The 13,222-nt window shown below is 35.6% G+C and overlaps 1 pseudogene; it reads left to right on the top strand.

The window, feature by feature from the left end:
• Positions 1 to 13,222, top strand: part of LOC140512059 (heterogeneous nuclear ribonucleoprotein A3 pseudogene) — a 56,977-nt pseudogene that overhangs the window by 27,480 nt on the left and 16,275 nt on the right.

The following is a 13,222-nucleotide window of genomic DNA, read 5'->3' as shown; positions in this document are numbered from 1 at the left end:
TCATAAAAATGAAAGATATTTTAGGATATAGAACACAGGGAGTCTGAGTTGGAAAGGACCTTAGCTCATAGAAAAGAGAAACTTAGAATAGATAAGTTAGAATTATACGATCTAAGTTATTACTGAAAAAATATCTCTTATTCCTTATGGTTTACCATTTTAATCCTCCTTCTCTGATTATACTTCAGTTTATCAATGTTATTCCAAATATGTTATGCACAGAAATTCTCCAGATGTGGAAAAAGGTGAAGGAAAGTGATTCAGTCCCCTCACTTTAATCCCAGCACTATGCCTCTACTGATGCAGGTCAATATTATGTTCATCTTTTTGGCTATTATGCTATATTTGGGGCTAATATTGATCCTGTAGCACTTTAAAATTGCCAGTTCTCATAAGGTAAGAATATTTAATGTTGGGATGAAGAGGAGATTTCGAATAGAGAACAACCAAAAAACAAAGGGATGTCAGAATCCATCTTATCAAATCCTTCTCTTTGGCAAATGGGGAAAACAAGACCTAGAGAGAACAAATGACATCAACAGAGAATTCAATCATCTGGGTCAGAATAGTCTTCCCTAAAATATATCATGGTACAGAAAGCTAGTGCTACAAGAAATCTTAGGCGAAGGACTTCAAAATGTTTAAGTTAGGAGATAAATTAGCTATTATTTTATGGGATGAGGAAATACGGAAATGAGGAAAATGAGATCAGAAGATAGGAAATAAATGACCCAAGATCTCTCAAAATAAATTTCTTAATCCTGCATAATCTTAGTGTCCTTCTCTTGAGAACATCATCAATTTTTCCTGAATGTATAATGTTTATTTCTATTTGTTTGCATGGTATTTCTCCATTAGACTGTGAGGTCCCTGAGCTTTGGTAACCTGTTGTTTCTGGTGCTTATGTGTGTGTGTCTGTGTCTGTGTGTGTGTCTGTGTCTGTGTGTCTGGGCCTATGTCTGTGTTTCCTATTCTTTGTATCTCAAGTGATGTAATGGTAATTTAAATGGGAAGATCTTTCCCGTTCATTAATAGGCCCATGTGATCTCCCTGGATCATATGGAAGTTTGATTCCCATGGAGTCTATGGTGGGAGGAGTTTGCTGAATAGGTGAAGCAAGAAGAGATGGAACGGGAAGTGAATCAGACCAGTCAGAACTGCTAAGGAAGGAGAAAGCAGGCAACTGGGGAAGCAACTAGCATGAATAGGAGAGTTTTCTTGTGATTTTGTTTAAGAGAATGTGTTTACAATTTGTTTAAAGGAGCTGGTTTCTGGGAAGCCTAACAGAGGGAAGGCTTGGGAATGGTTTTGTCCCCTGCAGTGATAATGTGTATTGACTTCTTGGTTACTATGATGGATTTGGTTTTCTGGTGTTGGGATTTGGCTTTCTGGTGTCTGAATAATTAAACGCTTTTCTTCTACCTTCTGTAAGGAAAGTCTATTATACCTTGTGATTCAGAACTACTCTGGCATATTCATAATCACCCTCAGTGCTATGAATATTGCCTTGGCAATACAAGTTCTTATCAGAGTAACTAGAAGGTAGCTTAATGGGACTTGTAAATTCAATCAGTCAATACTTATTAAGTACCTACTATGTGCTAGGCATTATGCTAAACACTAGGGATACAAAGAAGCATTAGACAGTCCGTGCCTCCAAAGAATGCAGATTAAATTGTAAGCTTTTTGATAGCTGTAATGTTAATTATGAAAGCTAAAATCTTCCTCACCCATTAATGGGCCTGCCACTGAAGGGAAGTTTGATAAGGGGGGATTTATTTTGTAGAAAGGCCCATACCTTCTATTAATTTCTAATGAGGCACTGGTTCTTGAGGGTTGTGATGCCCTCTGGTTCTGAGAAGTGTATATATACTCAGAAGTGAGGTTTTGTTTTGGAGCTTATTCATTGGAAGGTTTTGTTTGGCCAGATGAGACACTGAATAGTTGCCAAGTCATGCCCCAGCTTTGAAAACTCAGATGTTGATGCTTCTTTCTCTAATAATTATGTATGTATGGTCAGACAATTGGATCTGGCTGTTGAGCTGTAATGTATATATTGATCATGGTCAGACAATTGGAAGCCCTGTCTTTTGGTTATAATTTATGTTTTATATTTTCCCTGAAGTTTGGAGTGCTAACCTTTCCCCCTGAACTAAGTGAATGATACATGTGCTTAAAGTAGATTGTTGATCCCTCAAAAGTTGCTTTCATTTTAGAAAGGCAAATCTAAGAACCTGTACAGTAGGCCCTCCTGTATATGCTAGGGTCCTTGCTGTTAAAGTAGCAGGTACTGTGATATACATATACATAAATATCCATATGTGTGTGTACATCTTACATGATGTAAGAAAAAACAAGATGTAAAGAAGAAGTTTAAAGGGAAATTTGGGGGAAAATGACATAAGACAATCATGAAAAACAGAAGTAATACCTTAAAAAGAGGGACTAATATGAAAACAAGAATATAAGACAATAAAATGGAGGGAAATAAACTATTAACTACCATAATTGTGAATGTGAATGGAATGAATAAAATGGAAGTGGTTAGCAAAATGGAGTAGAAAACAAAATCCAATAATATTTTGTTTTACAAAAAACATTGAAATTTATAGACATGCAGAATTAAAATAAACATTTGGAACAAAATTGATTATGCTTCATCTAAACATTAAAGAAAAACAAGTAGCAAATATGATTTCATACAAAGCAACAACAAAATTAGATTTAATTGGGGTGGAGTCAATATGGCAGAGAGAAGCCAGGAAGTTGCCTGAGCCCTCCAAAGTTTTACTCAGAAACAACACTAGATCAAATCTGTAAAAGAATTCTGGAGCTACAGAATCCACAAAAAGAGGGAGTGAAACAATTATCCAGCTTACGATAACTTAGAGGGGCTTCAGATAATGCCTGTCTCACTTGTGTAACAGGGTGAATGCAGCACAGAGAAGTTTGTATCCAGGCAAGCCTGTGGAAAACTGTTTGCCACAGCACTGATCTAACATCAGCAGGCCAGTGGTATAGCAGATCAGCTGTGAGGCCTCCAGCACAGAAGGCAAACCATTAGCCCAGGAAACAAGACAACAACAGGCATGATAATGCCAGGCCACCCTAGGGTAGTGGTCAAGCTGCTAGTTCCAGAAGCCTTGTCACAGAAAGCCAATGACCAGACACCTGACCATCAGTGAAAGAAGGCTGGGGCAATGGCTCCTATTCTGATCTAGACATCAGTTTTCTTTTTTTTTCTTAATGAGCAAAAAACAAGTTTTGAACATAGAAATCTACTATGGTGACAGGGAAGATCAAAACACAAACTCAGAAGAGAACAACAATGTCAAAATACCTTCATGTGAAGCCTCAAAGGAATGAAAATATGAATTAGTTTTGAACCCCAAAACTCCTCTAAGAAAAGTTCAACAAGGATTTTAAAAATAAAGTAATTGAAGTGGAAGAAAAACTGGGGAAAAATTAGAGTTATGTAAGAGAATTTTGAAAAAAAGAGTCAACAACTTGAAACAGGAAGTAAAAAAAATTGATTGAAGAAAACTTTTTTTAATTTATTTATTTTTAGTTTTCAAAATTCACTTCCCCAAGATTTTGAGTTCCAAATTTTCTCCATATATCTGCCCTCCACACACCCCAAGAGAGCATGCACTACCCCTTCCACAACTTGTCCTCCCTTTACTTATTCACTTCTTCTCTATTTCCATGTAGGGCAAAATAGATTTCTATACCCATTGTCTACATAGCTTATTTCTTGGCTTGCATATAAAAACAATTTTTAACATTCATTTTTAAAACTTTGAATTCCAGTTCTCTCACTTCCTCCCTCTTCACCCACCCTTTTGAGAAGAAAAGGAATTTGATATAGATTACACATGTGTAGTCATGTGAAATACTTCCCTAACAGTCATGTTGTGAAAGACTAACTATATTTCCCTCCATCCTATTCTGCCCTTCCAAAGTGTTCACTTCTAATTACTCTCTTCTCCCATTTGCCTTCCCTTCTGTCATTCCCCCCTTCCCTTGCTTATCTCCTCCCTCCTTTCCTGTAGTGTTGATACATTTTCAAACAAAATTGAGTGTGCATGTTATTCCCTCCTTAAGCCAGATCTGATGGTAGTAAGGTTCACTCTTTCCCTCTCAAATCTCCCCACTTATCCTCCATTGAAAAAACTTTTTCTTGCCTCTTTTATGTGAGAGATAATTTACCCCTTTCTATTTCTCCCTTTCTCCTTCTCCCAATATATTCCTCTCTCACCCCTTAATTTTACTTTGTAGATGTCATTCCTTCATATTCAACTCACTTTGTGACCTCTGTCTATATTTACATAATCCCTGTCTATATTTACATAATCTAATTTACATAATCCATAATTTGCATAATTTACATAATTCCTAGTACTGAGAAAAGTTGCAAGAGCTACAAATATTATTTCCCCATTTTGGAGTGAAAACAGTTCAACCTTAGTAAATCTGTTAAGGCTTCTCTTTCTTGCTTACATATTCATGTTTCTCTTGATTCTTGTGTTTGAAAGTCAAATTTTCTATTCAGCTCTGTTCTTCTCACCAAAAATGCTTTAAAATCATCAATTTCATTGAATTACCAATTGTCCCCTGAAGGATTATACTCAGTTTTATTGGGTAGGTGAACCTTGGCTTTAACCCTGGCTCCTTTGACCTCTGGAATATCATATCCCAAGCTCTGAGATCCCTTAATGAAGAAGCTACTAGATCTTGTATTATTCTGATAATCTCAGTTACTCTGTTATTCCACAATACTTGAATTGTTTCTTTCTGGCTGCTTGTAACATTTTCTTATTAACCTGGGAGCTCTGGAATTTGGCTACAATATTCTATGAAGTTTTCCTTTTGGAATCTCTTTCAGGAGGTGATCAGTGGATTCTTTCAATATCATTTTACACTGTGTTTCTAGAATATTAGGGCAGTTTTCCTTGATAATTTCTTGAAAAATCATGTCTAGGCTCTTTTTTTTGGTCATGGTTTTCAGGTAGTTCAATAATTTTATTTTTTAAATTGTCTCTGCTGGATCTATTTTTCAGGTCAGTTGTTCTTCCAATGAGATATGTCACATTGTTTGTTATTTTTCCATTCCTTTGGTTTTGTTTTATAATTTCTTGATTTTTCATAGTCATTAGCTCCCATCTGCTCCATTCTAATCTTCTTTATGGAATTATTTTCTTCAGTGAGCTTTTGGACCTCCTTTTCCATATGGCCAGTTCTGCTTTTTAGGGCATTCTTCTCCTAGTCATTGGCTTTGTGGATCTCTTTTGCCATTTGGGTTAGCTCATTTTATAAACTGTTATTTTCTTCAGCATTTTTGGGTCCCCTTTAGCAAGCAGTTGACTCATTTTTAATGATTTTTTTGCATCACTCTCATTTTTCATCCCAATTTATCCTCTACTTCTCTTATTTGATTTTAAAAATCCATTTTGAGTTCCTCCATGGCCTGAGGCCTATTCACATTTTTCTTGGAGGCTTTGTTTGGAGGAGCTTTGACTTTTTTGTCTCCTTCTGGTTGCATGTTTTGATTTTCTTTGTCACCAAAGTAAGATTTTATACTCTGATTATTTTTCCAGTTTTTGCTCATTTTTCCAGTCATTTACTTGAATTTTGAGCTCTTTGTCAAGGTAGCTCTTTGTTTTCAGTAGGAGTTGGAGGGTATACTGTCAGTCACTCAATTCCTGTACAATCTGTGGGCCTAGAGCTGCAGAAACAGCTGCCATCACTGTTGCTGCTGCTGCCACTGTCACTGCTGTGAATTCCTCTTCTGTGGGCCCCTCCACCCCCTCTGCCAACCTGTGGCTATGGCCAGACCAGTCTACTCACTCACACAGGTCAGACAGGTTTGTTTTCCACTGACCTTCCAATTTTTCCTCGATGTTTTGGGATAGTGAAGTCTGGAGATCGCCACAGATGCAAGAGATTCAGTCCTCCTGATGACTGCTCAGGTCCTATCTGTACTGGTGCAGCCCACACTAGAATGTGCTCGGCTCCCAGCACAGCAAGATAGACCCTTCTTGTCAACCTTCCAGGCTGTCTTGGACTTAAGGTTTGCTTCACTTCATCATTCTGTGGGTTCTGCAGCTCCAAAATTTGTTTAAAGTCATTTTTTTTTTTTTTACAGATATTTGGCTGGGTCTGGGGGTAGAACTCTAGAATTTCTTGCTTTTACTCTGCCATCTTGAATTCATTCTCCCACAAAATAATTACTTAAAAAATAGAATTGGCCAAATTGGGGGGAAAATCAACTGAAGAAAACAATTTCTTTAAAAGTAGAATTGGCCAAATGGAAAAGGAGGAATTAACCTAACTGAAGATAATAATTCCTTCAAAATGAGGATTGGGCAAGTGAAAGCTAATATTTCTCTGAGACATCAAGAATGAGTCAAACAAAATCAAAAGAATGAAAATAAGAAAAAAACATATAAAATACCACATTAGAAAAACAGCTAACCTGGAAAATAGAAACAGGAGAGATAATTTAAGAATTATATGCAATTAAGGGCCATGGAAAGACAGATTAAAATCATTTGGAAACTAAATAATCTAATCTTCAAGAATGAGTGGGTCAAACAACTAATCATAGAAAAAAATTTAAAAAAAAAATGACCAAAGTGAATGACAATGAAGAAATGACATACTAAAATCTATGAGATGCAGTTAAAGTAGGTGTTAAGGTAAATTTCATATCTCTAACTTGCATGAATAAAAAAGAGAAAGTACAGTTCAATGAATTGGGCATGTGATTTAAAAAGCTAGAAGAAGAAGAAATAAAAAATTCCCAATAAATCACCAAATTAGAAATTCTAAAACTCAAATGAGACATTAAAAAAATTGAAAGTAAAAAGAAAAAAAACTATTAAATTAATAAATGAAACCAAAAGCTAGTTTTGTGGGAAAAAAAATAGATTAACCTTTGGTTGAATGATTAAAAAATAAAACTTAATTACTGGTATCAAAAATGAAAAGGGTGGACTCATCACAAATGAAGAAGAAATTATACTAATAATTAGGAACTATTTTGCCCAACTGTATGTGAATAAATCTGACAATCTAAGTGAAATGAACGAATGTTACAAATATATAAACTGCCCAGTTTAGCAGAAGAGGAAATAAAATATTTAAACAACCCCATTTCAGAAAAAGGAGTTGAACAAGCCATCAATGAACTCCCTAAGAAAAAAGTCTCCAAGGTAAGATGGACTTACAAGTGAATTCTACCAAATATTTAAAGAATAATTAATTCTAATACTACACAGAGTATTTGGGAAAATAGACAAAGAAGGAGCTGAACCAAATTCCTTTAATGACACGGATATGGTACTCATACCCAAGCCAGGAAGAGTCAAAAATAAGAAAGAATATTATAGACCAATTTCTTTATTGATTATTGATGCAAAAATTTAAATAAAACATTAGCAATTAAAAACATACAGCAATTTATGACCAAGATATTACACTATGACCAAGTGGGATTCATATCAGAAATTCAGATATTAGGAAAATTATCAGCATAATTGACCATATTGATAACAAAAAGAACAAAAATGAAATGATTATGCCAATAGATGCAAAGAAAAAAAAAGCTTTTAAGAAAATATAGCACCCATTCGTATCAACTAGAGAGCATTGAAATAAATGAAACTTTCCTTAAAAATAAGTAGCCTCTTTCTAAAACCATCAGCAAACATTATCTGTAAAAGAGATAAGTTAGAATCCTTTCAAGTAAGATTGAGTCTGAAACAAAGATGTCGATTGTCACCACTATTATTCAATATTGCACAACAAATGTTAGCCATAGGGGGAGTCAAGATGGCGGAGTAGAAAGACACACATATCCTAGCTCTGAAACCCACAGCCCATAAAATACCTCTAAAGAAGAGCTCCCAACAAATTTAGGAGCAGCAGAAGCCACAGAACAACAGAGTGGAGGAGATTTCTGTTCCACAGAGACCTGAAAACCTGACGAGAAAGGTCCATGGTACACCAGACCCAGAGCAGAGCCCAGCCCTGCCTTGGCCATGCAGCACCAAGAGGAACAGATCTGAGCAGGCTTCAGGGACAGAATCTCCAGCAGCCACACAGGTCCCTCCACCCACAAGTGCCAAAGGTCGGTGAGTGGGACTCTTTGGCTGGTCAAGAGGGGAGTGGGGTGTCAGTCCCCCTCGGGAGGCAGCAGCAGAAGCAGCAGAGGAGGAAGCAGGGGATAGGGGCTCCCAAAGCAGGCAGGAGATTGGATCCATTGTTGAAGGTCTCCCCATAAACCCCTGGAGGGAACTGAGCCCTGTGAGGTGGCCCTGCCCCCACCTGAGCACCTGAACTTAATCTCACACTGAATAGCAGCCCTGCCCCCACCCAAAGCCATGAGGCTTGGAAGCAGCATTTGAATCTCAGACCCCAAGCCCTGGCTGGGCAGATCTGGAGGCAAGGTGGAGGTGGAGAGGACACTTTGAAGTCAAATCACTGGCTGCAAAAATGCCCAGAAAAGGGGAAAAAATAAGACCATAGAAGGTTACTTTCTTGGTGAATAGGTATCTCCTCCCTTCCTTTCAGAGGAGGAACAACAATGCTTACCATTAGGGAAAGACACAGAAGTCAAGGCTTCTGTATCCCAAACATCCAGAATAAATATTCCATGGGCTCAGGCCATGGAAGAGCTCAAAAAGGATTTTGACAATCAAGTTAGAGAGGTAGAGGAAAAACTGGGAAGAGAAATGAGAGAGATGCAAGAAAAGAATAAAAAGCAGGTCAACACCTTGCTAAAGGAGACCCAAAAAAATGTTGAAGAAAATAACACCTTGAAAAATAGGCTAACTCAATTGGCAAAAGAGGTTCAAAAAGGCAATGAGGAGAAGAATGCTTTCAAAAGCAGAATTAGCCTAATGGAAAAGGAGGTTCAAAAGCTCACTGAAGAAAAGAGTTCTTTCAAAATTAGAATGGAACAGATGAAGGCTAATGACTTTATGAGAAACCAAGAAATCACAAAAAAAAATCAAAAGAATGAAAAAATGGGAGATAATGTGAAATATCTCATTGGTAAAACAACTGACCTGGAAAATAGATCCAGAAGAGACAATTTAAAAATTATGGGACTAACTGAAAGCCATGATCAAAAAAAGAGCCTAGACACCATCTTTCATGAAATTATCAAGGAGAACTGCCCTGAGATTCTAGAACCAGAGGGCAAAATAAGTATTCAAGGAATCCACCAATCACCGCCTGAAAGAGATCCAAAAAGAGAAACTCCTAGGAACATTGTGGCCAAATTCCAGAGTTCCCAGGTCAAGGAGAAAATATTGCAAGCAGCTAGAAAGAAACAATTCAAGTATTGTGGAAATACAATCAGGATAACACAAGATCTAGAAGCTGCTATATTAAAGGATCGAAGGGCGTGGAATAGGATATTCCAGAAGTCAAAGGAACTAGGACTAAAACCAAGAATCATCTACCCAGCAAAACTGAGTATAATACTTCAGGGGAAAAAAATGGTCTTTCAATGAAATTGGAGACTTTCAAGCATTCTTGATGAAAAGACCAGAGCTGAAAAGAAAATTTGACTTTCAAACACAAGAATGAAGAGAAGCATGAAAAGGTAAACAGCAAAGAGAAGTCATAAGGGACTAACTAAAGTTGAACTGTTTACATTCCTGCATAGAAATAAAATATTTATAACTCTTGAAACTTTTCAGTATCTGGGTAGTGGGTGGGATTACACACACACACACACACACACACACACACACACACAGAGCACAAAGTGAATTGAATAGGATGGGATCATATCTTAAAAGAAAATGAAATTAAGCAGTGAAAGAGAAATGTATTGGGAAAAGAGAGGGAGAAATGGAATGGGGCAAATTATCTCTCATAAAAGAGGCAGGCAAAAGACTTTTTAGTGGAGGGAAGAAGAGGGCAGGTGAGAGAAAAACATGAAGTTTACTCTCATCACACTTGACTCAAGGAAGGAAGAAAATACACAATCATTTTGGTATGAAAACCTACCTTACAATACAGGAAAGTGGGGGAGAAGGGGTTAAGGATGGTGGGGGGGAGGATGGAAGGGAGGGCAATGGGTGGAGGGAGATATCTGAAGTCAACACTCTTGGGGAGGGAAAGGATCAAAAGAGAGAATAGAAGCAATGGGGGGCAGGATAGGATGGAGGGAAATATAGTTAGTCTTACACAACATGACTATTATGGAAGTCATTTGCAAAACTACACAGATATGGCCTATATTGAATTGCTTGCCTTCCCAAAGAGAATGGGTGGGGAGGGAGGGATGAAGAGAAGTTGGAACTCAAAGTTATAGGAACAACTGTTGAGTACTGTTCTTGCTACTAGGAAATAAGAAATACAGGTAATGGGATACAGAAAGTTATCTGGCCCTACAGGACAAAAGAGAAGATGGGGACAAGGGAAGGGTAGGATGATAGAAGAGAGGGCAGATTGGTGATAGGGGCAATCATAATGCTTGGTGCTTTGAGGTGGGAGAAGGGGACAAATGGGGAGAAAATTTGGAACCCAAAATTTTGTGAAAATGAATGTTAAAAGCTAAATAAATAAATTTAAAAAAAAAAGAAATGTTAGCCATAGTAATAAGAGAAGAAAAGAAAATTGAAGGATTTAGCATAGGCAACGTGGAGGGAAAACTATCACTCTTTGTAGATGATATCATAGAGAATCATAGAGAATAAACTGAAAAATTGAAATAATTAGCAACTCTAGCAAAGTTGCAGGATATCAGAGAAATCAGCATAAATCATAAGCATTTCTATATATTACCAAAAATATTCAGCAAGAAGAGATTAGAAGAAAAATTTAATTCAAAAAAACTGTAGACAGTACAATATTTAGGATTCTATATGCCAAGAAAAAAACAGAACGATATGAACATAATTACAAAATACTGTTCACGCAAATATAGTCAGATTTAAACAACTGGAAAAATATCAATTGTTCATGGGTAAGTCAAACTACAATAATAAACATGACAATTTTAAATGGACTAAACCTCTAAAGTAAATTAAGTAGAACTATTTCCAATAAATTCAAAGGTGAAACAAAGATGTCTATTGTCACTATTTCTATCTGCCCTAACACTAGAAAAGAAAAGAAAAGAAACTGAAGGAACAACCATAGATAAAAAAGAAATGAAATGATCATCTTTGTGAATGTTATAATGGTATATGAAAAATATAAAGAATAAATTAAAAATAACTGAAACAGTTAATTGAAATTAATTAAATATTTACTCCAGCAAGCTTACAGAATACAAAATAAATCCACGAGAATCATCATCATTTCTATAATAATAGCAAAATAATCCATCAAGAAGGGATAGAAAATTTAAAATTCCTTTTAAAATATATTTAAAAAATGAAATACTTGGGAGTCTACATTCCATGAGCCACTCAAACAAGCAATCAATTAACATTTATTAAGCTCCTACTATGCGTAGGCATCATATTAAGTTCTAGGTTTCAAAAAACAAAAAAAAAATAGCCTCTGTCCTCTAGACACTTACAATCTAATGGGGACAGGTGGTTACACACACACACAAAAACAGTGCAGTGAGAGGGAAAATGTGAAGATGCTACTCAAGAACTATAAAATTCTAATTACAAATAACTTTTTACTGAAGCATAGATCCAATTAATTGGAAAAAAAATTAATTTGTCTTAGAAAGAAAAAGCCAATTTTTTAAAATGGCATTGCAACTTAAATTAATTTATTTTATTCAATGATTTACCTCAAACTATCAAATACGACTATAGAAATAGAAAAAATAATAAAGTGTATATAAAGGGGGGAAAGTAAAAAAAATCTCAAGAACAATAATGAAAAGAAATAGGAAAAGAGGGTGAATTAGCAGAGACAGAACTCAAATGAAACTAAAAGTCCATAATTATGAAGAGAATTTTTATTGCTTACAAATTAGAGAAATCAACCAGTGGAACAGATTAAGTAAACAAATAAAGACCAAATATACCTAATACCCCAGTATTTGGTAAACATGAAAACTCCAGATTCTTAGATAAAGATATATTCAATTAAAAAAAACTACTGGAATGCTGGATGGTAGTATGAAAGATGTTAGATTTAGAGTGTCCCCTCACAACTTGGAGAAAAGCTCCAAATAGATAAATTTTATTGCTGCTGTTTTTCAGTCATGTCCCATTCTTTGTGATTCTAATTGTGGTTTCCTTGGCAAAGATATTGGAGTGGTTTGCCATTTCCTTCTCCAGCTCATTTTACAGATGAAGAAATTGAGGTAAACAAAGCTAATTGAGGGTCACACAACTGGTAAGTTTTTGAGGCCAGATTTGAACTCAGGAAGATGAGAATTCCTGACTCTAGACCTGACAGTCTATAAGCTTTACCACCTAGCTGTAATGACTAGATATTAAAGGTCATATGTCAAACTAGTTAGAGAAACAAGGAAAGTAAGAGCCATAAGAGTTTTGAATATGAAAAAAAAATAAACATTACAATTGGGTAATGATTGAACAAGTTGTGATATATGGTCATAATGGAATGCAAATGTACTATAAGAAATGATGGGCTCCATGATCTTAGAAAACCATGGACAGACTTTCATGAAATAATAAAGAATGAAATTAACGAAACCAAGAGAAAACTGTATACAGTAATAGAAATATTGTTTTAAGAACAACTTTAAGTAACTCATTGGTCTGACAGAGTAAAGTGATTGCAACCAGAAGAATAATTCATATTATTACATCAATGTTATAGAGAACACATAATTTTGAAGACTTTTATAAAAAACTAATTAAGAATGTATTGAGTAAAAGCAACAGAACAATTTATATAATAACAGCACAACCGTGTAAAGTCAAAACTTTGAAAACTATGACCAATACAATGAACTATTCCAGATTGGTCCATGATCCCAGAGGATCAATGATATACCAAATTATCCATTTCAAACATGATAGATTTAGGGTAGACAATGAGACTTATTTTGGTATCCAGCTATTGAGGAAATTTGTCTTGCTTGATTATGCATATTTGTTGCAAGAAAAATGTTTTATTTTCTTTTTTCCCAATGTGATGTGGGGTATAAGAGAGAAAAAAGTAGATTTAAAAAAAAATATATATATATGTATATATATATATATATATATATATACATATATACATGCGTGTATGTGTGTGAGAGACAGAGAAAGAGAGAGAGAGA

Source organism: Notamacropus eugenii, chromosome 6 (genome assembly GCF_028372415.1).
Source record: "Notamacropus eugenii isolate mMacEug1 chromosome 6, mMacEug1.pri_v2, whole genome shotgun sequence".
In the NCBI taxonomy this organism is placed as follows: domain Eukaryota; kingdom Metazoa; phylum Chordata; class Mammalia; order Diprotodontia; family Macropodidae; genus Notamacropus; species Notamacropus eugenii.
Note: the sequence above shows the minus strand (reverse complement) of the source record. Positions and strands in the feature narration are given on the sequence as shown.